This window comes from Lissotriton vulgaris, chromosome 1_1, assembly GCF_964263255.1.
Source record: "Lissotriton vulgaris chromosome 1_1, aLisVul1.2, whole genome shotgun sequence".
Classification (NCBI taxonomy): Eukaryota; Metazoa; Chordata; class Amphibia; order Caudata; family Salamandridae; genus Lissotriton; species Lissotriton vulgaris.
Genome location: NC_141685.1, coordinates 1,111,186,990 through 1,111,209,415, shown reverse-complemented (window position 1 = coordinate 1,111,209,415; position 22,426 = coordinate 1,111,186,990). Strand labels below are relative to the sequence as shown.

The 22,426-nt window shown below is 47.5% G+C and overlaps 1 protein-coding gene across 1 annotated transcript in view; it reads left to right on the top strand.

The window, feature by feature from the left end:
* The window catches only part of LOC147748699 (adenylate kinase isoenzyme 1-like), a 485,769-nt gene that overhangs the window by 162,175 nt on the left and 301,168 nt on the right, over positions 1-22,426 (top strand). The window lies entirely within an intron of this gene.

The following is a 22,426-nucleotide window of genomic DNA, read 5'->3' as shown; positions in this document are numbered from 1 at the left end:
ACTTTCATAGATTCCCATAGCTTGTATCATTCCCCGTTGTCTGAATGGGATTCTCGGTAACAAAAATAACATAGCAGTAGGTACAAAAGAGAAAGAAAAAAGGCCTAGGCCTCATTCCCTTTTGTAGCATATCCGCCTCTTTTTGTAAAAGAGACCAAACTAACCATCCATCAGCCAAGCAGAAGAGCCTCACCCCATAGAACCCTCCTGAAGGAACCACAGAGCCTCAGATTTTCTGCCGCACGTTTTGCTTAGGGAGTCTCCTTTGAGCTCTGCTCATTTTCTTCTCTATTTGAGGATTTCTTCGACTTTTTTCTTCAGGATTGTTAGGTATTTCTTCTGAAATGTCTGACAAGGAGAGGAAAGACCTTTTCAAATCATGTTCCACCTGTGGCAAGAAGAGGCTATATGTGGAGGACAGGCATAAGGACTGTATATATTGCCTGTATCCAGATCATAAGGCTGCCGACTGCAAGATCTGCCGCACCTTCCCTTCAAAGACCCTCCGGGACCGTGAGGGTCGCCTCCTCACTTGGAAATTGAAGTCCAGAAAAGACACGGTGTCAAGCGACAGTGAGGACTCTTCTTCTGCAACATCATCCAGAAGGTCAGTCAAAAGGGGTAGGGCTTCCCCTTCACCTTCTGTGGAGCATCCAGTTAAGGCCTCAAAAAAGACCCCCCCGTGAGTCTTGAGGGCCAAAGTCCTGTTAAATTTCATCACCACGGTGTAAAGGAGAGGTAAGGACCATCTACGCCTTAAGCAGTAGTGGAGACTGCTACAACTATTAAGAAACCTTCTTCCCTGTCATCTGAGAAGTCAGAGAAAAGCTCCAAGTTGTCAGCGACGCAGCAGAAGGCTCCGTCGACGAAGGCGTCTAAATCTAAGGTGACGAAAATTATAACGTTGACAGACTCGTCGACGGTACAGTCGGCGTCGACAGGATCGTCGTCGACGGGGATATCGACGATGGCAGCGACGAGGAGGATTTCGTCGGCGATGGTGACGACGACGGGGTCGTCGACGAGTGCTTCGACGACGACAACCATGACGACAGCGGGATTGTTGACAGTCTCGTCGACGGCAATGTCGACGACGCCCATCTCGTCATCGACAGTCCACTCGTCAATGGCGACTCTTCCGTTGACGACATTGACGACGAGTTTACCTACTCCATGGACCATGGTACCGTCTACGATGCAGTCGTCAACGGAGATAATTGCTATTTCCTTGGAAAGGATAACTCCGGACATGACTTCTCCAAGGAGGGTTATCCCCTTGCCTCCCGCTTTGTTACTGGAAGAGGAAGAAGAGAATTCTGATGAGGATGATCAGGACTCTTTTGGGTATGCTCACAGTCCCTCTCAACTGCTGGTAAAATGTCAGGAAACAGATTCTGAAGGCGAGTTTATTCATGAATGTTATGACCAACACTCTTATCAACATCAGGAGACCGCAGGACAGGAGATGGTTTCTGTTCCTTCCTCACTCTTGGCGGATCTCCATAGCATGTTGCAGGACTATAAGACCAGGTTCTCTCAGGTTACGACTCAGGCTGCCTCTGTCTTGGCAGTTCAAGCTATACCTGCCCCCACGACTCCAATGATGGTTTCTCCAGAGTTGCCAATCCAGGTGTTCTCTCAGCCACAAACACCTGCTCCAAATATACCTCCGATGCAAAAACCACAGTTGATGGACAGAATGCAGAACAATGTCATACATTCACCCCAGTACAGAGATCTGGGCCTAAATCCATTGTTTTTTTGCACTCCACACCACCCCAGTTCAGACATGGCCATATGCAAATCAGCCTTGACCCTGTGCCTCTTGGGACCAGTCCAGCCCGAACTGCCAAGCCATGTCTTTCCTGGACCGGAATCAAGCATCCTAGGACCGGTTTCTGGCTATCAGCCGTCTTCAGCCAGAATAGCTTGACTCCAGTGGTGTGGAGAGCATGGGACTCACGTCTGAGCATACCCATCCCACTCGGGTTGACAAATGCAAAAACCACAGTTGATGGACAGATTGCAGACCAATGTCATACATTCACCCCAGTACAGAGATCTGGGCCTAAATCCATCGTTTTTTTGCACTCCACACCACCCCAGTTCAGACATGGCCATATGCAAATCAACCTTGACCCTGTGCCTCTTGGGAACAGTCAAGCCCGAACTGCCGAGCCATGTCTTTCCTGGACCGGAATCAAGCATCCTAGGACCGGTTTCTGACTATCGGCCGTCTTCAGCCAGGATAGCTTGACTCCAGTGGTGTGGAGAGCATGGGACTCACGTCTGAGCATACCCATCCCACTCGGGTTGACAAATGCAAAAACCACAGTTGATGGACAGAATGCAGAACAATGTCATACATTCACCCAGGTACAGAGATCTGGGCCTAATTCCATCCTTTTTTTGCACTCCACACCACCCCAGTTCAGACATGGCCATATGCAAATCAGCCTTGACCCTGTGCCTCTTGGGAACAGTACAGCCCGAACTGCTAAGCCATGTCTTTCCTGGACCGGAATCAAGAATCCTGGGACCGGTTTCTGGCCATCAGCCGTCTTCAGCCAGGATAGTTTGAGTCCAGTGGTGTGGAGAGCATGGGACTCACGTCTAAGCATACCCATCCCACTCGGGTTGACAAATGCAAAAACCACAGATGATGGACAGAATGCAGAACAATGTCATACATTCACCCCAGTACAGAGATCTGGGTCTAAATCCATCGTTTTTTTGCACTCCACACCAGCCCAATTCAGACATGGCCATATGCAAATCAGCCTTGACCCTGTGCCTCTTGGGAACAGTCCAGCCCGAACTGCCAAGCCATGTCTTTCCTGGACCGGAATCAAGCATCCTAGGACCGGTTTCTGGCTATCAGCCGTCTTCAGCCAGGATAGCTTGACTCCAGTGGTGTGGAGAGCATGGGACTCTCGTCTGAGCATACCCATCCCACTCGGGTTGACAAATGCAAAAACCACAGTTGATGGACAGAATGCAGAACAATGTCATACATTCACCCCAGTACAGAGATCTGGGCCTAAATCCATCGGTTGTTTTGCACTCCACACCCAGACATGGCCATATGCAAATCAGCCTTGACCCTGTGCCTCTTGGGAACAGTCCAGCCCGAACTGCCAAGCCATGTCTTTCCTGGACCGGAATCAAGCACCCTAGGACCGGTTTCTGGCTATCAGCCGTCTTCAGCCAGGATAGCTTGACTCCAGTGGTGTGGAGAGCATGGGACTCACGTCTGAGCATACCCATCCCACTCGCGTTGACAAATGCAAAAACCACAGTTGATGGACAGAATTCAGAACAATGTCATACATTCACCCCAGTACAGAGATCTGGGCCTAAATCCATCGTTTTTTTGCACTCCACACCACCCCAGTTCAGACATGGCAATATGCAAATCAGCCTTGACCCTGTGCCTCTTGGGGACAGTCCAGCCCGAACTGCCAAGCCATGTCTTTCCTGGACCGGAATCAAGTATCCTGGGACCGGTTTCTGGCTATCAGCCGTCTTCAGCCAGGATAGCTTGACTCCAGTGGTGTGGAGAGCATGGGACTCACGTCTGAGCATACCCATCCCACACGGGTTGACAAATGCAAAAACCACAGTTGATGGACAGAATGTAGAACAATCGCATACATTCACCCCAGTACGGAGATCTGGGCCTAAATCCATAGTTGTTTTACACTCCACACCACCCCAGTTCAGACATCGCCTTATGCAAATCAGCCTTGACCCTGTGCCTCTTGGGAACAGTCCAGCCCGAACTGCCAAGCCATGTCTTTCCTGGACCGGAATCAATCATCCTAGGACCGGTTTCTGGCTATCAGCCGTCTTCAGCCAGGATAGCTTGACTCCAGTGGTGTGGAGAGCATGGGACTCTCGTCTGAGCATACCCATCCCACTCGGGTTGACAAATGCAAAAACCACAGTTGATGGACAGAATGTAGAACAATGTCATACATTCCCCCCATGTACAGAGATCTGGGCCTAAATCCATCGTTTTTTTGCACTGCACACCACCCCAGTTCAGACATGGCCATATGCAAATCAGCCTTGACCCTGTGCCTCTTGGGAACAGTCCAGCCCAAACTGCCAAGCCATGTCTTTCCTGGACTGGAATCAAGCATCCTAGGACCAGTTTCTGGCTATCAGCCGTCTTCAGCCAGGATAGCTTGACTCCAGTGGTGTGGAGAGCATGGGACTCACGTCTGAGCATACCCATCCCACTCGGGTTGACAAATGCAAAAACCAAAGTTGATGGACAGAATGCAGAACAATGTCATACCTTCACCCCAGTACAGAGATCTGGGCCTAAATCCATCAGTTTTTTGCACTCCACACCACCCCAGTTCAGACATGGCCATATGCAAATCAGCCTTGACCCTGTGCCTCTTGGGAACAGTACCGCCCGAACTGCCAAGCCATGTCTTTCCTGGACCGGAATCAAGCATCCTAGGACCGGTTTCTGGCTATCAGCCGTCTTCAGCCAGTATAGCTTGACTCCAGTGGTGTGGAGAGCATGGGACTCTCGTCTGAGCATACCCATCCCACTCGGGTTGACAAATGCAAAAACCACAGTTGATGGACAGAATGTAGAACAATGTCATACATTCCCCCCATTACAGAGATCTGGGCCTAAATCCATCGTTTTTTTGCACTCCACACCACCCCAGTTCAGACATGGCCATATGCAAATCAGCCTTGACCCTGTGCCTCTTGGGAACAGTCCAGCCCAAACTGCCAAGCCATGTCTTTCCTGGACTGGAATCAAGCATCCTAGGACCAGTTTCTGGCTATCAGCCGTCTTCAGCCAGGATAGCTTGACTCCAGTGGTGTGGAGAGCATGGGACTCACGTCTGAGCATACCCATCCCACTCGGGTTGACAAATGCAAAAACCAAAGTTGATGGACAGAATGCAGAACAATGTCATACCTTCACCCCAGTACAGAGATCTGGGCCTAAATCCATCAGTTTTTTGCACTCCACACCACCCCAGTTCAGACATGGCCATATGCAAATCAGCCTTGACCCTGTGCCTCTTGGGAACAGTCCCGCCCGAACTGCCAAGCCATGTCTTTCCTGGAACGGAATCAAGCATCCTAGGACCGGTTTCTGGCTATCAGCCGTCTTCAGCCAGGATAGCTTGACTCCAGTGGTGTGGAGAGCATGGGACTCTCGTCTGAGCATATCCATCCCACTCGGGTTGACAAATGCAAAAACCACAGTTGATGGACAGAATTCAGAACAATGTCATACATTCTCCCCAGTACAGAGATCTGGGCCTAAATCCATCGTTTTTTTGCACTCCACACCACCCCAGTTCAGACATGGCCATATGCAAATCAGCCTTGACCCTGTGCCTCTTGGGAACAGTCCAGCCCGAACTGCCAAGCCATGTCTTTCCTGGACCGGAATCAAGCATCCTGGGACCAGTTTCTGGCTATCAGCCGTCTTCAGCCAGGATAGCTTGACTCCAGTGGTGTGGAGAGCATGGGACTCACGTCTGAGCATACCCATCCCACACGGGTTGCAAAATGCAAAAACCACAGTTGTTGGACAGAATGTAGAACAATGTCATACATTCACCCCAGTACAGAGATCTGGGCCTAAATCCATAGTTTTTTTGCACTCCACACCACCCGAGTTCAGACATGGCCATATGCAAATCAGCCTTGACCCTGTGCCTCTTGGGAACAGTCCAGCCCGAACTGCCAAGCCATGTCTTTCCTGGACCGGAATCAAGCATTCTAGGACCGGTTTCTGGCTATCAGCCGTCTTCAGCCAGGATAGCTTGACTCCAGTGGTGTGGAGAGCATGGGACTCTCGTCTGAGCATACCCATCCCACTCGGGTTGACAAATGCAAAAACCACAGTTGATGGACAGAATGCAGAACAATGTCATACATTCACCCCAGTACAGAGATCTGGGCCTAAATCCATCGGTTTTTTGCACTCCACACCACCCCAGTTCAGACATGGCCATAGGCAAATCAGCCTTGACCCTGTGCCTCTTGGGAATTGTCCAGCCCGAACTGCCAAGCCATGTCTTTCCTGGACCGGAATCAAGCACCCTAGGACCAGTTTCTAGCTATCAGCCGTCTTCAGCCAGGATAGCTTGACTCCAGTGGTGTGGAGAGTATGGGACTCACGTCTGAGCATACCCATCCCACTCACGTTGACAAATGCAAAAACCACAGTTGATGGACAGAATTCCGAACAATGTCATACATTCACCCCAATACAGAGATCTGGGCCTAAATCCATCGTTTTTTTGCACTCCACACCACCCCAGTTCAGACATGGCAATATGCAAATCAGCCTTGACCCTGTGCCTCTTGGGGACAGTCCAGCCCGAACTGCCAAGCCATGTCTTTCCTGGACCGGAATCAAGCATCCTGGGACCGGTTTCTGGTTATCAGCCGTCTTCAGCCAGGATAGCTTGACTCCAGTGGTGTGGAGAGCATGGGACTCACGTCTGAGCATACCCATCCCACACGGGTTGACAAATGCAAAAACCACAGTTGATGGACAGAATGTAGAACAATGTCATACATTCACCCCAGTACAGAGATCTGGGCCTAAATCCATAGTTGTTTTGCACTCCACACCACCCCAGTTCAGACATCGCCATATGCAAATCAGCCTTGACCCTGTGCCTCTTGGGAACAGTCCAGCCCGAACTGCCAAGCCATGTCTTTCCTGGACCGGAATCAAGCATCCTAGGACCGGTTTCTGGCTATCAGCCGTCTTCAGCCAGGATAGCTTGACTCCAGTGGTGTGGAGAGCATGGGACTCTCTTCTGAGCATACCCATCCCACTTGGGTTGACAAATGCAAAAACCACAGTTGATGGACAGAATGCAGAACAATGTCATACATTCGCCCCAGTACAGAGATCTGGGCCTAAATCCATCGTTTTTTTGCACTCCACACCACCCCAGTTCAGACATGGCAATATGCAAATCAGCCTTGACCCTGTGCCTCTTGGGGACAGTCCAGCCCGAACTGCCAAGCCATGTCTTTCCTGGACTGGAATCAAGCATCCTAGGACCAGTTTCTGGCTATCAGCCGTCTTCAGCCAGGATAGCTTGACTCCAGTGTTGTGGAGAGCATGGGACTCACGTCTGAGCATACCCATCCCACTCGGGTTGACAAATGCATAAACCACAGTTGATGGACAGAATGCAGAACAATGTCATACATTCACCCCAGTACAGGGATCTGAGCCTAAATCCATCGTTTTTTTGCACTCCACACCATCCCAGTTCAGACATGGCCTTATGCAAATCAGCCTTGACCCTGTGCCTCTTGGGAACAGTCCAGCCCGAACTGCTAAGCCATGTCTTTCCTGGACCGGAATCAAGCATCCTAGGACCGGTTTCTGGCTATCAGCCGTATCCTGGGGGCCATCTTGGACATAACTCTCAACAAGGCCTTTCCATCCCTAGAAAGGCAGGAAAAACTGCAATCCATGGCGCTGTTATCGAGAAAAAGAAAGTGTCTTTCAGTACGCCGTTACAAATCCCCTCTGGGAGTGATCTCTTTATGCATTCCTTTGATACCTCATTGCAGATTGCGAATGCGATCTCTTCAGGAACAGCTAGACACACAATGGAGGCACGTTCACAGCTCATTCGACGACAAGGTGATGATTACTGTGGCAATGAAAAGAGCAGCCTTGTGGTGGAAGAAGCAAGAAAACCTTTCCCAAGGTCTATCCTTCGTAAGCAATCCAGTGCTTCAAGTGGTGACGACGGATGCTTCACTGGACGGCTGGGGTGCGGTGCTTCAGGATCTTCATGTCAGCGGGCATTGGTTGCTCCAGCACCATCTTTTTCATATCAACCTCCTAAAACTCAGGGCTATCAGGCTGCCACTACAGACCTTTCTCCCGCGACTGCAGGGATCGGCGGTTCTCGTCCGCACGAATAACACCACGGCCATGTACTACATAAACAAGGAAGGGTTACCAGATCTCTTCCGTTATCTCAAGAGGCCCAGAAGATTTGGGAATGGGCTATTCTTCATGGAATATCGCTGCAGACAGAGCATCTACCAGGAGTTCTAAATGAAAAGGCAGACAGACTCAGCAGGCTGTCGTCAGTCAGCCACGAATGGGAACTGAACCAGACAGTCTTGGAGGTGATTTTTCAATGGTGGGGCAAACCCTCATTAGATCTATTTGCCACCCCGATCAACAAGAAATGCTGGTTTTACGCAAGCAGGCTTCTCCATCGAGGATCATTAGGGAATGCGCTTTCGATAGCTTTTTTCAAGAGCATTTGTGTACGCCATTCCCCCCCATTCCGGTGATCGCGAGGCTTCTCAGGAAGATCAAAGCGGAACCGTGCAAGATGATCTTAATAGCTCCTGCTTGGCCGAGACAGTTCTGGTTCACGGAGCTTCACCTTCTGTCTCTGGTTCCTCCACTTCTATTACGGGCGATTCCGGATCTTTTCACGATGTTCCACGGGCAGATTTGGCATCCGGATCCAGATTCATTAAACCTGTCTGCATGGCTCCTGAGCAGCGAGAATTCATAAACCTTCCCATCTCAAATGAAGTATGAGAAGTTCTGTCTCAAGCTAGAGTCCCTTCCACTAACAAAACTTACCGTTTCAAATGGAAAAGATTTTGCATTTGGTGCCGGAAGGAAAGTGTTGACCCTTTCTCTTCTCCGCCTCATCAACTTCTACCTTATCTCTTGTCCTTGGCTAAGACAGGATTGGCTCATTCATCCATAAAAGTTCACTTGGCAGCGATCTTTCATTACAGACGCACTGCATCTGGACCTTCTCTCTGGTCATCCAGGATAATTAAACAGTTTCTCAAGGGCTTATTCCGAGTCTTTCCCCCGGTGAGGCCTCCGCCTCCCACTTGGCATTTGAATTTGGTTCTCGCACAGCTCTTGAAAAATCCCTTCGAACCGATTCATCGGGTGGACATGAAATTTCTTTCTTGGAAATTGGCTCTGTGATTTCAAGAACGAATCTGAGGTTCATTCCAAAGTGCCTTCAGACTTTTACCCAAAGGAACCTGTGATTCTCAAATCTTTCTTTCCTCCCCCTTCCACACCAGCAGAGGTCATTCCATTCTCTGGATGTGCAGCAGTGCTTGAAATTTTATTATGGATCGCACCAAAGGGTTTCGTAAATCTCAATTATTCATCGCTTTTGGTGGTCCTCGTAAGGGCCTTCCACTATCAAAGCAGAGTATTGCAAGATGGATCTCCAGTGCCATTCTATACTGCCACTCAACAGCGGGTAATCCACTGGACAGCAGGATTAGAGCACACTCCACAAGATCCGTGGCTTCATCTACCGCTCTCTTCGCGGGAGTACACATCAGAGACATTTGCAGAGCTGCGACTTGGAGCAACGTGCACACCTTTACGAAGCATTACTGTCACGGTTCGCTCCTCCTTGGGATCAGGGTGATGCTGAAATGGGTCCACCTCCTGATTTCCCCACACTCTGGCTAGCAAAACACACGAGCGTAGAGGTAATCAAGAGAGGGAAAGGTAAGGGAAGGGACTGGAATGAAAGGGATAGCTAAAAAACAAAAGGAAAGAATTATAGCAAGATATCCTGACTACTCTCATTTCATTCTCACTAATGGATCTCTACCTACCACATAAATCAAGAGGTGAGCCCTTCCTCTCTGTCTTCCGTACTTCCCAATATTGTTGCTTCCTAAAGACAGATCAAATATTACTGTTGGTCCACATGCACCCAGAATGTAACATCAAGTAGGCAGATAACCAGGAACATGCCTTAACCCCTTCGCTGCTAGGCCTTTTCCCCTCCTGTGCTGAGCCCTTTTTTGGCAATTTGGGGTAGTGCGCGCTTAGGCCCCTGTAACTTTTTGACCACATAAGGTATCCACGCCAAATTTGCGTCCTTTTCTTCCAACATCATGTGGAATCCAAAGGTGCCCAGGGTTTCTGGATTCTCTTGGAGGGGTCCCAGAAAGTAACTAAAATATAGTGATTTTTTTGTTTTTTTTTTAGAAAAATTGGAAAAACGGGCTGCAAATGAAAGCCTCTGGGGTTTTCCCTAAAAAAGTTATCAAAAAAGGGTTTGTGGGGCTGAAATCTCCATTTTCATAGCTTTTAGGGAATGACAGTCTTTTGTCAGAGAACCGACATTTTTCACACAGTATTGGCATTTTTCTGTGACATAGCCTATTTTTGCTATTTTTAGAGCTTTCTACCTCCTTCCAGTTAATGGTAGAAAAGAGTTTGAAAGCAATAATGGATCCTGGAATGCTGTACATTTTCGAAAAGTACACAAAATTCTGAATTCTGAAAGGGGTCATTTGTCTAAATCCATGAAGGTTTCTTTATAGAAACTAACAGTTAAATTTCGAAAAAATTGAACATTTGTTAAAAAAAACAGCCTGTTGTCTCAACGTTTTCACCTATAACTTTTTCTAATTTTGAGAGCTCTTGGAAAGCAATATACCGTTACGTCCGTTAGACCTTCCTGGTTGGGATATATAGGACTTGTAGTGTCACCAAGAACCCGACGAACCCAGATCCAAAAACTGAGCAGCAACTTGCAATGGTATTTTTTCATTTACCGGGTATAGAGCACTTTGTTTTGGAAAATGTATACATGGAAAAATCTGCATGAAAGTCACCTATGTATTTCTGAATTGGGTACAAATTATAGAGTTCAGAAACAGTATATAATTGCTAATTTTCAAAATTGGGAATACTCATACTAGCATGAGAATTATTGGTCATTTTTCAAAAATATGTTTTTTTAAACACAATGTGTTTCATTGAAAGGGAGAAATGCATGAAAGCTCAATGGGTAATAACAGTTAATTTACAAATTTGAATTACCCCAATTCTCCCGATAAAAACGGTACCTCACTTGTGTGGGTTGGCCTTGTGCCTGCGACAGGAAACGGCGCAAAATGCAATGTGCTCACACCTAAATTTTGCAGTTACAAATTGACCCTTTTTTGGCAAAGTGTCTACCTGTAGTTTTGGCACCCTAGCTCTGCCGGCACCTAGGGAAACCTTGCAAACCTATACATTTTTGAAAAGTAGACACCCAGGGGAATTCAGGATGGGGTGACTCGACTGCCTACCCGCAGGTTTTGTTACCCAGAATCCCTTGCAAAGCTAAGAATTTGGCAAAAAAAACACATTTTCCTGACATTTCTGTGGAGGAAAGTTCTGGAATCTGCGTTGATCAACAAATTTCCACCCACCCAGCGTTCCCCCATGTCTCCCGGAAAAAATGGTACCTCACTTGCGTGGGTAGGCATAGTGGCTGCGACAGGAAACAGCGCAAAACGCAACATGGTCGCACCTCAATTTTCCAGTGAAATTTTGAGCTTCTTGGACAAAAAGACTACCTTTAGTTTTTGCGCCCTGGCTCTGCCAGCACCTAGGGAAACCTAGCAAACCTATACATTTTTCAAAAGTAGACACCCAGGGGAATTCAGGATGGGGTGACTCCTCTGCCTACCCCCAGGTTTTGTTACCCAGAATCCCTTGCAAAGCTAAGATTTTGACAAAAAAAAAAAAAATTCCTGACATTTCTGTGGTGGAAAGTTCTGGAATCTGCGTGGATCAACAAATTTCCACCCACCCAGCGTTCCCCCATGTCTCCCGGGAAAAATGGTACCTCACTTGCGTGGGTAGGCATAGTGGCTGCAACAGGAAACAGCGCAAAACGCAACATGGTCGCACCTCAATTTTCCTGTGAAATTTTGAGCTCTTTGGACAAAAAGACTACCTTTAGTTTTTGCGCCCTGGCTCTGCCAGCACCTAGGGAAACCTAGCAAACCTATACATTTTTGAAAAGTAGCCACCCAGGGGAATTCAGGATGGGGTGACTCCTCTGCCTACCCCCAGGTTTTGTTACCCAGAATCCCTTGCAAAGCTAAGATTTTGACAAAAAAAACACATTTTCCTGACATTTCTGTGGTGGAAAGTTCTGGAATCTGCGTGGATCAACAAATTTCCACCCACCCAGCGTTCCCCCATGTCTCCCGGGAACAATGGTACCTCACTTGCGTGGGTAGGCATAGTGGCTGCGACAGGAAACAGAGCAAAACGCAACATGGTCGCACCTCAATTTTCCTGTGAAATTTTGAGCTTTTTGGACAAAAAGACTACCTTTAGTTTTTGCGTCCTGGCTCTGCCTGTACCTAGGGAAACCTTGCAAACCTATACATTTTTGAAAAGTAGACACCCAGGGGAATTCAGGATGGGGTGACTCCTCTGCCTACCCCCAGGTTTTGTTACCCAGAATCCCTTGCAAAGCTAAGATTTTGACAAAAAAAACACATTTTCCTGACATTTCAGTGGTGGAAAGTTCTTGAATCTGTGTGGATCAACAAATTTCCACCCACCCCGCGTTCCCCCATGTCTCCCGGGAAAAATGGTACCTCACTTGCGTGGGTAGGCATAGTGGCTGCGACCGGAAACAGCGCAAAACGCAACATGGTCGCACCTCAATTTTCCAGTGAAATTTTGAGCTTCTTGGACAAAAAGACTACCTTTAGTTTTTGCGCCCTGGCTCTGCCAGCACCTAAGGAAACCTAGCAAACCTATACATTTTTGAAAACTAGACACCCAGGGGAATTCAGGATGGGGTGACTCCTCTGCCTACCCCCAGGTTTTGTTACCCAGATCCCTTGCAAATCTAAGATTTTGACCAAAAAAAACACATTTTCCTGACATTTCTGTGGTGGAAAGTTCTGGAATCTGAGTGGATCAACAAATTTCCACCCACCCAGCGTTCCCCCATGTCTCCCGGGAAAAATGGTACCTCACTTGCGTGGGTAGGCATAGTGGCTGCGACAGGAAACAGAGCAAAACGCAACATGGTCGCACCTCAATTTTCCAGTGAAATTTTGAGCTTTTTGGACAAAAAGACTACCTTTAGTTTTTGCGCCCTGGCTCTGCCAGCACCTAGGGAAACCTAGCAAACCTATACGTTTTTCAAAAGTAGACACCCAGGGGAATTCAGGATGGGGTGACTCCTCTGCCTACCCCCAGGTTTTGTTACCCAGAATCCCTTGCAAAGCTAAGATTTTGACAAAAAAAACACATTTTCCTGACATTTCAGTGGTGGAAAGTTCTGGAATCTGCGTGGATCAACAAATTTCCACCCACCCCGCGTTCCCCCATGTCTCCCGGGAAAAATGGTACCTCACTTGCGTGGGTAGGCATAGTGGCTGCGACCGGAAACAGCGCAAAACGCAACATGGTCGCACCTCAATTTTCCAGTGAAATTTTGAGCTTCTTGGACAAAAAGACTACCTTTTAGTTTTTGCGCCCTGGCTCTGCCAGCACCTAAGGAAACCTAGCAAACCTATACATTTTTGAAAACTAGACACCCAGGGGAATTCAGGATGGGGTGACTCCTCTGCCTACCCCCAGGTTTTGTTACCCAGAATCCCTTGCAAAGCTAAGATTCTGAAAAAAAAAACACATTTTCCTGACATTTCAGTGGTGGAAAGTTCTGGAATCTGCGTGGATCAACAAATTTCCACCCACCCAGCGTTCCCCCATGTCTCCCGGGAAAAATGGTACCTCACTTGCGTGGGTAGGCATAGTGGCTGCAACAGGAAACGGTTCAAATCGTACGGTGGTGAATATACAATAACCAATAGCAACATTACCTTTTTTTTGGGGGGGGGGGGACTGAGTTTTTGGACCGGGGCTCGGCGGGCATCTTTGGAAAGTACCAAACCCACACAGTTCTGAAAACTAGACACCCGGGGGAGTCCAGGGAGGTATGGCATGCGCGGGTCCACCAATGTTTTCCTACCCAGAAATCCCTGCAAACCATAAATTTTGGTTAAAAAAAACAGTTTTCCAAACATTTTTGCGTGGGATCTCCGTGTCGACACAAATGTCCTACCACCCAGCGTTCCCCTTGTTCTCCCGAGTAAAATGATACCTCACTTGTGTGGGTGGGCCCAAGGCCTGTGTCTAAGGCAGTGGGGCTTAATTTGTAAAACATAAATAATACTTTTTCAAAAGTCATTTTCGGACTGTTCTGCTTTGGGGCACCCACACAAGTGAGGTATCCTTTTACTCGGGAGAACAAGGTGAACGCTGGGTGGTAGGACATTTTTGCCGACACGGAGATCCCACGCAAAAAAGTTTGGAAAAGTGATATTTTTACCTAATTTTAAGGTTTGCAAGGAGTTCTGGGTAGGAAAACATTGGGGGACCTACGCATGCCATACCTCCCTGGACTCCCCCGGGTGTCTATTTTTCAGAACTGTTTGGGTTTGGTACTTTCCAAAGAATACCACCGAGCCCCGGGCCAAAAACTCAGGTGCCCCCCCCCCCCCCCAAATCAAGGTTGTTTTGCAATTGGCTATTGTAAATGCACCACCGTATGATTTGAACCGTTTCCTGTTGCAGCCACTATGCCTACCCACGCAAGTGAGGTACCATTTTTATCGGGAGACTTTGGGGAACGCTGGGTGGGCGGAAATTTGTGTGAGCCCAGTGACGCCACGCTTTCCCACACAAAAAAGTGTTAAAAAACTGATTTTTTCAACATAAATTGAGGTTTGCAAGGGATTCTGGGTAAAGGAACGTTGGAGGATCCACGCAAGCCATACCTCCTTGGAAGCCCCCGGGTGTCTACTTTTCAGAAATGTGTGGGTTTGGTAGGTTTCCCTAGATGGCCGTCTAGCACGGGGCCAAAAACCCAGGTAACCCCTCTTGCAAAGCCAGCTTTTGCAAGAGGGGTTACCTGGATTTTTGGCCCCGTGCTAGACGGCCATCTAGGGAAACCTACCAAACCCACACATTTCTGAAAAGTAGACACCCGGGGGCTTCCAAGGAGGTATGGCTTGCGTGGATCCTCCAACGTTCCTTTACCCAGAATCCCTTGCAAACTTCAATTTATGTTGAAAAAATCAGTTTTTTAACACTTTTTTTGTGTGGGAAAGCGTGGCGTCACTGGGCTCACACAAATTTCCGCCCACCCAGCGTTCCCCAAAGTCTCCCGATAAAAATGGTACCTCACTTGCGTGGGTAGGCATAGTGGCTGCAACAGGAAACGGTTCAAATCGTACGGTGGTGCATTTACAATAGCCAATTGCAAAACAACCTTGATTTTTGGGGGGGGGGGGCACCTGAGTTTTTGGCCCGGGGCTCGGTGGTATTCTTTGGAAAGTACCAAACCCAAACAGTTCTGGAAACTAGACACGCGGGGGAGTCCAGGGAGGTATGGCATGCGTAGGTCCCTCAATGTTTTCCTACCCAGAACTCCTTGCAAACCTTAAAATTAGGTAAAAATATCACTTTTCCAAACTTTTTTGCGTGGGATCTCCGTGTCGGCAAAAATGTCCTACCACCCAGCGTTCACCTTGTTCTCCCGAGTAAAAGGATACCTCACTTGTGTGGGTGCCCCAAAGCAGAACAGTCCGAAAATGACTTTTGAAAAAGTATTATTTATGTTTAACAAATTAAGCCCCACTGCCTTAGACACAGGCCTTGGGCCCACCCACACAAGTGAGGTATCATTTTACTCGGGAGAACAAGGGGAACGCTGGGTGGTAGGACATTTGTGTCGACACGGAGATCCCACGCAAAAATGTTTGGAAAACTTTTTTTTTAACCAAAATTTATGGTTTGCAGGGATTTCTGGGTAGGAAAACATTGGGGGACCCACACATGCCATACCTCCCTGGACTCCCCCGGGTGTCTAGTTTTCAGAACTGTGTGGGTTTGGTACTTTCCAAAGATGCCCGCCGAGCCCCGGTCCAAAAACTCAGTCCCCCCCCCCCAAAAAAAAGGTAATGTTGCTATTGGTTATTGTATATTCACCACCGTACGATTTGAACCGTTTCCTGTTGCAGCCACTATGCCTACCCACGCAAGTGAGGTACCATTTTTTCCGGGAGACATGGGGGAACGCTGGGAGGGAGGAAATTTGGGTGAGCCCAGTGATGCCACGCTTTCCAACACAAACATTGATGAAAAAAATGAATATTTTTAACTAATATTGAGGTTTACAGGGGATTCTGGGTAAAGGAACGTTGGAGGATCCACACAAGCCATAGCTCCTTGAAAGCACCTAGGTGTCTACAATTCAAAAATGTATGGTTTTGGTAGGTTTCCCTAGTAGCCCATCAATTCCAGACACATACACACATACTGGTTGGATTTGGCACGAGGGCAAGTGATGGTTCAGTATATAAAAGAACATTAACAAGAGATTTCCCAAAAATGAAATGCACTGTCAATTATATGGACAAAGAAACTGAACCAATGACTTGCAGCTCTTGAGCTGTAAAGCCAGCGTCAAGGCACCAACCGCTTTACAGGCCATTCACACTCCATTCATACCTGAAACAAAGAAAAACAATAACACCACCAGGCACAATAGGAACACATCACAAGATTTACCCAAAAAAACACAGAGCACCCTACCTGAAAAATATAAAAAAAAAACACAGCAAACAAGTCCTCAAACACACACACTGGTTGGATTTAGCACAAGGGTGAGTGAAGGTTCAACATATACAGTTCTATTAGCAAGCAAATTCACAAATAATGAAATGCACTGCTAATAATTGAGAGAACGAGAAACTGAACCATTGACTCACAGCTCGTGAGCTGTAAAGCCACGACAAGGCACCAACCTCTTTACAGGCCATTCACACACCTTTCATACATCTGACACAAACAAAACATTCACACCGCCAGCCGCAGGCCCTTCACATCAAAACACTCACACCAACAGACAGCGCCATTCAAGGGCCCATCACATTCACACGCCCACATTCCAGACACAGCAAATACACAAATTGATGGACTGGGTGGAGTGGCACTCAGCTAGCACTGTGTGTAGTGACCATCAGAAAGTAAATACTCACACACCGCCAGCCAAGCGCAAGTCCACCAACACCACCAACCAAGCACCTGTCCACACACACCGCCAGCCAAGCACCTACCCTTGCACACGAACACCAAAGCACCATCCATTCACACCGCCAGCCGAGCACCAATCCTTGCACACAACCAGCAAAACACCATCCACTCACACCGCCAGACAAGCACCTAACCATGCACTCCGCCAGCCAAGCAAAAATCCACGCACCCCCCAAGCACAACTCCTATCCATGCACTATGCCAGCCAAGCACCAGAACACGCACACCACCAGCCAAGCGCCATCCACTCACACCGCCAGACAAGCACCTAACCATGCACTCCGCCAGCCAAGCAAAAATCCACGCACCCCCAAAGCACAACTCCAATCCATGCACTATGCCAGCCAAGCACCAGTTCACGCACACCACCAGCCAAGCGCCATCCACTCACACCGCCAGACAAGCACCTAACCATGCACTCCGCCAGCCAAGCAAAAATCCACGCACCCCCCAAGCACAACTCCAATCCATGCACTATGCCAGCCAAGCACCAGAACACGCACACCACCAGCCAAACGCCATCCACTCACACCACCAGCCAAGCACCTAACCATGCACTCTGCCAGCCAAGCAAGAATCCACTCACCCCCCAAGCACAACTCCAATCCATGCACTATGCCAGCCAAGCACCAGAACACGCGCACCACCAGCCAAACGCCATCCACTCACACCACCAGCCAAGCACCTAACCATGCACTCTGCCAGCCAAGCAAGAATCCACTCACCCCCCCAAGCACAACTCCAATCCATGCACTATGCCAGCCAAGCACCAGACTACGCACACCACCAGCCAAACGCCAGTCCACGCACACCGACAATCCAAGCACAATGCTGCACACACCACCATTGAAATTTAGACATTTTTTTTAAGATATACCAGAAATCAAATGATGAAACCTACAAATCTGCTAACACAAATTCAAAAACTAAATGCTGTGCACTAATGCACACCTTGAAGCAGACTAAAAAATATTACAGAATACAGACCAGACAGTACACTTACAAGCTCAATGAAACTCCCAAAACTTCTTTTGTGTGTGGTACGATTTAAAACAAGCTGGCACACACAATCCAGGTTTTGAAGGACAGTCAGGGCAGTACAAACGAGACTCCCTCCGCACTTCTCTTCGCCAACAGACTCTACATCTTTTAGTGGGATTGTCTTTTGCAGTTGTGGGAGGAATGTATTCTGGAAAGTGGCGATCTTTCAGTCTAGCCACTTCCTCCACCACTCCAAATCTTGGGACACTTGCCTGTTCCACTAGTACAAGGCTGCCTATTATAGTCTCCTGAAACTTAACAAAAGGCATCTTTACCTCAGGACAAGATTTCTGAAACACAACGAAAGCATTAAAGGATGCCAAGTGGAAAAGATGAATAGCCAACTTCTTGTACCAAATGTAAGACTTTCGAAGAGCAGCATAAGGTTCCAACCTCTGATCTACTCTGTCAACACCACCCATGTACTTATTGTACTGTAAAATGCACACAGGTTTACGCACTTCAGCACGCTCACCCCGAACAGGCAGAGCTTCAGTGCTTTCATCATGGATTGTAGTCCGCATATACACATCTCTCCTGTCTGAAAACTTCACAGCTAGAAGATTCCCACATCGCAATGCAGTAGACTGTCCCCGCACAAGCCTTTTGCAAACAAGTTCAATTGGGAAACCTTTCCGGTTACTGCGCATCGTGCCACAAGCAACAGTGCCCACTTTGGCCAATTCCTTGAACAAACGCACACTAGTGTAGAAGTTATCTACATATAAATGGTGGCCTTTGTTAAACAATCGTCTACCTAGTTCCCACACAATTTTCTCAGTCACTCCAAAAGTGGACGGACAAGCAGAAGTGTTAATGCTGGAATCCTTACCGGTGTACACCCTGAAATTATAAACATATCCAGTCTCACTGTCACAAAGCATATACAGTTTGATTCCATAGCGTGCCCTCTTACTAGGAATATACTGCCTAAAAACCAAGCGGCCCTTGAACAATACCAAAGACTCATCCACAGCTATTTCTTTTCTAGGAGCAAAGATCTCAGAAAAACGATCAACAAAGTGATCAAGGACAGGCCGAATCTTAAAAAGACGGTCACAATCAGGGTGATCGCGTGGCAACGCTAAATCATTATCAACAAAATGCAACATGCGAAGAAGAAGCATATACCGATCACGAGTCATAACTGCTGGAAATATAGATGTTGCCATCAAGGGACTAGTGGACAAATAAGAAGACATTGATGGCTTCCTTAGCAAGCCCGTCAAAAAAATTAATCCCAAAAACTTCTTCATCTCTTCAACATATGTGGGAGACCAATGGGTAGCTCTAGAATGGGGCTTAAGGCTGGCACTGTGGTCCCTCAAATACTGCTCTGCATACAAATTAGTTTGCTCCACAATCTCTTGCAAAAACTCATCGTCAAAAAACAACTGAAAAAATTGAATTGGCAGAAAACTGTCAGTATTCACTCTACACCCTGGAACACCAGTGAAGTCTGGCAATTCCGGCTATACCATGCCAGGGGCAACCCAGACGTCATCACTAACATCGGAAGAAGTAGCCACCCTAGCCTGCAGCCCAGATGCCTCTTGCTGCACTACATCAACGGGAACACTTGCATCCCCAGCTGCCTCATGCATCTCAACATCAACAGAAGAACTCGCCTCCCCAGATGCCACTTGCTGCTCAACAACAACAGAAAGACTAGCAGCACCAGATACCTCATGCTGCTCTACAACAGGAACACTAGCAGCACCAGATAACCCTTGGCGAACCACAGCAATGGGAAGCCTTTTGGGCACACCCTTTACCACACTTACCTCTTCCCGACGAGAAAAAAAGGGAAACCTTAAGGACCTAGGCTGCCGCTCTGATGGCTCTTGCCTCTCTACCGGCACATCAATGTCCCTCTCTATCACAGGCACTTCATCAGCACTAGAAGAATCATCATCCGATGATGAAGATACCATGCGAAGAGAAAACTCACTGCCTGAATCTTCTGCAGCTTCCTCATGCTCCGAATCGGAGTCAGTGTCTGGACCATGCTCAGAGGAAGACTCAAAAAGCAAACTAACAACGTGCTGAGCAGTCATCCTGCGAGCAGCCATTATCCTTACAAAGCAAGCTACACACACAAGTGAACAACAAGCTACACTGTGCAAAGTAAGAAGTAAACAAGGTAGAGTCTTCACACAAAGATCTTTAAAGACAATTCAAATCTAACCAAATATAAGAACACTCACCAGCACCTACTCTGCTGAAACACAGCAAAAAGAAAGGAAATCCCACTAGAAAGAAAAAAAGTATAGATTAGACAAAGTACACATCAAGCAGCAATACAAAAAAAAACTAAACAAACAAGAACCACAAAGCCACACAAACAGCAATGACTAGACTTTTCTTAAAAACACATTCATCTAAGGAAAGTAGTACAAAAAACATTTACTTACCAAGCACATGCAACTACACAAGCTGCAAAACCAGCAGTAACTGAACCACAACCTACACCAATACAAACAGCAAAAGCCTGGATCAAAAACAAAGACGAAGTAAAAAAATTAATACTACATTACACAAACAACATAACAAATGAACAAACAACACACAAATGTTCCCACAAAATCAGATCCACACAGATGGGCCATCAAAAAGGGCAAAACGGACAAAAGTACAGGTTTATTTGCCCACCGAGGGGCCAGAAAATCTACGTTAAGAGTCCAACCCACCAGGATGCGACCCTTGCAAAAGGGGTCACTTCCTACAATCTAAAATAAAATCCCTGGTGCTAGTGGGAGCATTTCCACCGCACAATCGCAATACTGTGCGCAACCGTGAGGCAGAAATGCCCTGGAAAAAAACATCAGAAGAGAGGAAAATCACTTGCCTCTCCCCTGATGCCTCTTTGCGGCCCCACACCCCCCAACACTCTCAAAAACAACTTAACACCTCCAGGCGCAGGAAGCAAATGGCTTCCCGACCGCCTGGGAATCCCTGAAGATGTTGACGCGTGCTGTGCGCGCTGACGTCCTCAGGGATTCTCATGGGGATGGGGGCAGCAGAATTAATGTGGTTAACTGTGGTGCTGGACAGAGGCACTTGCATCCTTGACTTTCACAAGTGAAATCCAAAAACAGTTCCTATCACCAGGAGCTTCTTTCTCCCCATCTGCTGCTCTCATCAATCTGTGACCATAAGAGGCATGTGAACTCGCACAGAAGACCCCCGTTTGGCCCCGCCCACCAACTAGCGGAGTGCAACATCTTTCCTAAATTTACCCCCTACGATGGACAGCTCACTCAAGGGACCTGTGCACCCATCGGTGCGATGGCATAGTAACACACACGGTCACTGGAGACAAAGCAAGCACTCGAGTTGCAGCACAAATTCAGGAAAACATTTTTCCGCCCAAAAACATTTGCGACCTTTCCACTATGATGGTCAGCTCACACAAGGGACCCCTGCGCACATCTGTGCGATTGCATAGTTACGCACACATGGTCACTGGAGACAAAGATGGTGCTCGAGTAGCAGCACAAATTCAGGAACAAAATCATCAGCCCAAAAACATTTGTGAGCTTCCCACTATGATGGACAGCTCACTCAAGGGACCCCTGCGCACATCTGTGCGATTGCATAGTTAGTTTAATCAAAAAGGGACTAGCTATGTTTATGGGGGGTTTGACAAGATTAGTTTTGCAATCTTAGTGACTCAATCTTGTTTTGTCAAGGGGTTGTGGCACCTGATGGGTGTCCTTATAAAGCCCTCACCCACCAACCTAGTTGGTGGCATGCTTCATCATCGGGCCCACCCAGTGACACCTAGCGTGTCCCGGGTGTGCTACGACGCCTGGTTACAGCGGAGCAGGTATGTCACTGTGTGTGCGGTGAAGGGTGAATAGATAGTGAATTTAAAACGGCTTGGCGGTGGTCCCAGTAACCAGAGGGTAAAGAAACTTTAATACCTGGGCCTCCGTCAGCGGTTAAAAATAAGGCAGAGGGACGTTAGAGGCGAGTTACGACCTCCCACGTCCTTTAGTGAGTCAACATGTTTCAGCCAGTGCCTTATGAGTATGCTGGCTTTCTTCAGGACAAGATTAAAATAGTGTAAGCAATTAAAACTAGTGGGTGTGTGGTACAGACTATGGGCCAGATGCATCAAGCGAAATGCGCTCGCAAAAGGGCCAGATTCTCAGAATCTGGCCCTTTGCGAGAGCAATTTTTGCATTTGGGATGCATCATCCCAAATGCAAAAATCGCAAATAGAGAATTCGCTAAATTGCGATTGTTTGCATTTAAGGAATCTCAAATTGAGATTCCTTAAATGCAATGCATGAAAGTATCAAAAATAGCGAATTCGCTAATAGGGCACGCAAATTACCACGAAGTACAACTTCATGGTAATTTGCAAAAACTGTGAAAAATGCACTTTTGTGCATTTTTCAAAGCTTCATGTTGCGCACACACATGCCCTAAGGGCAT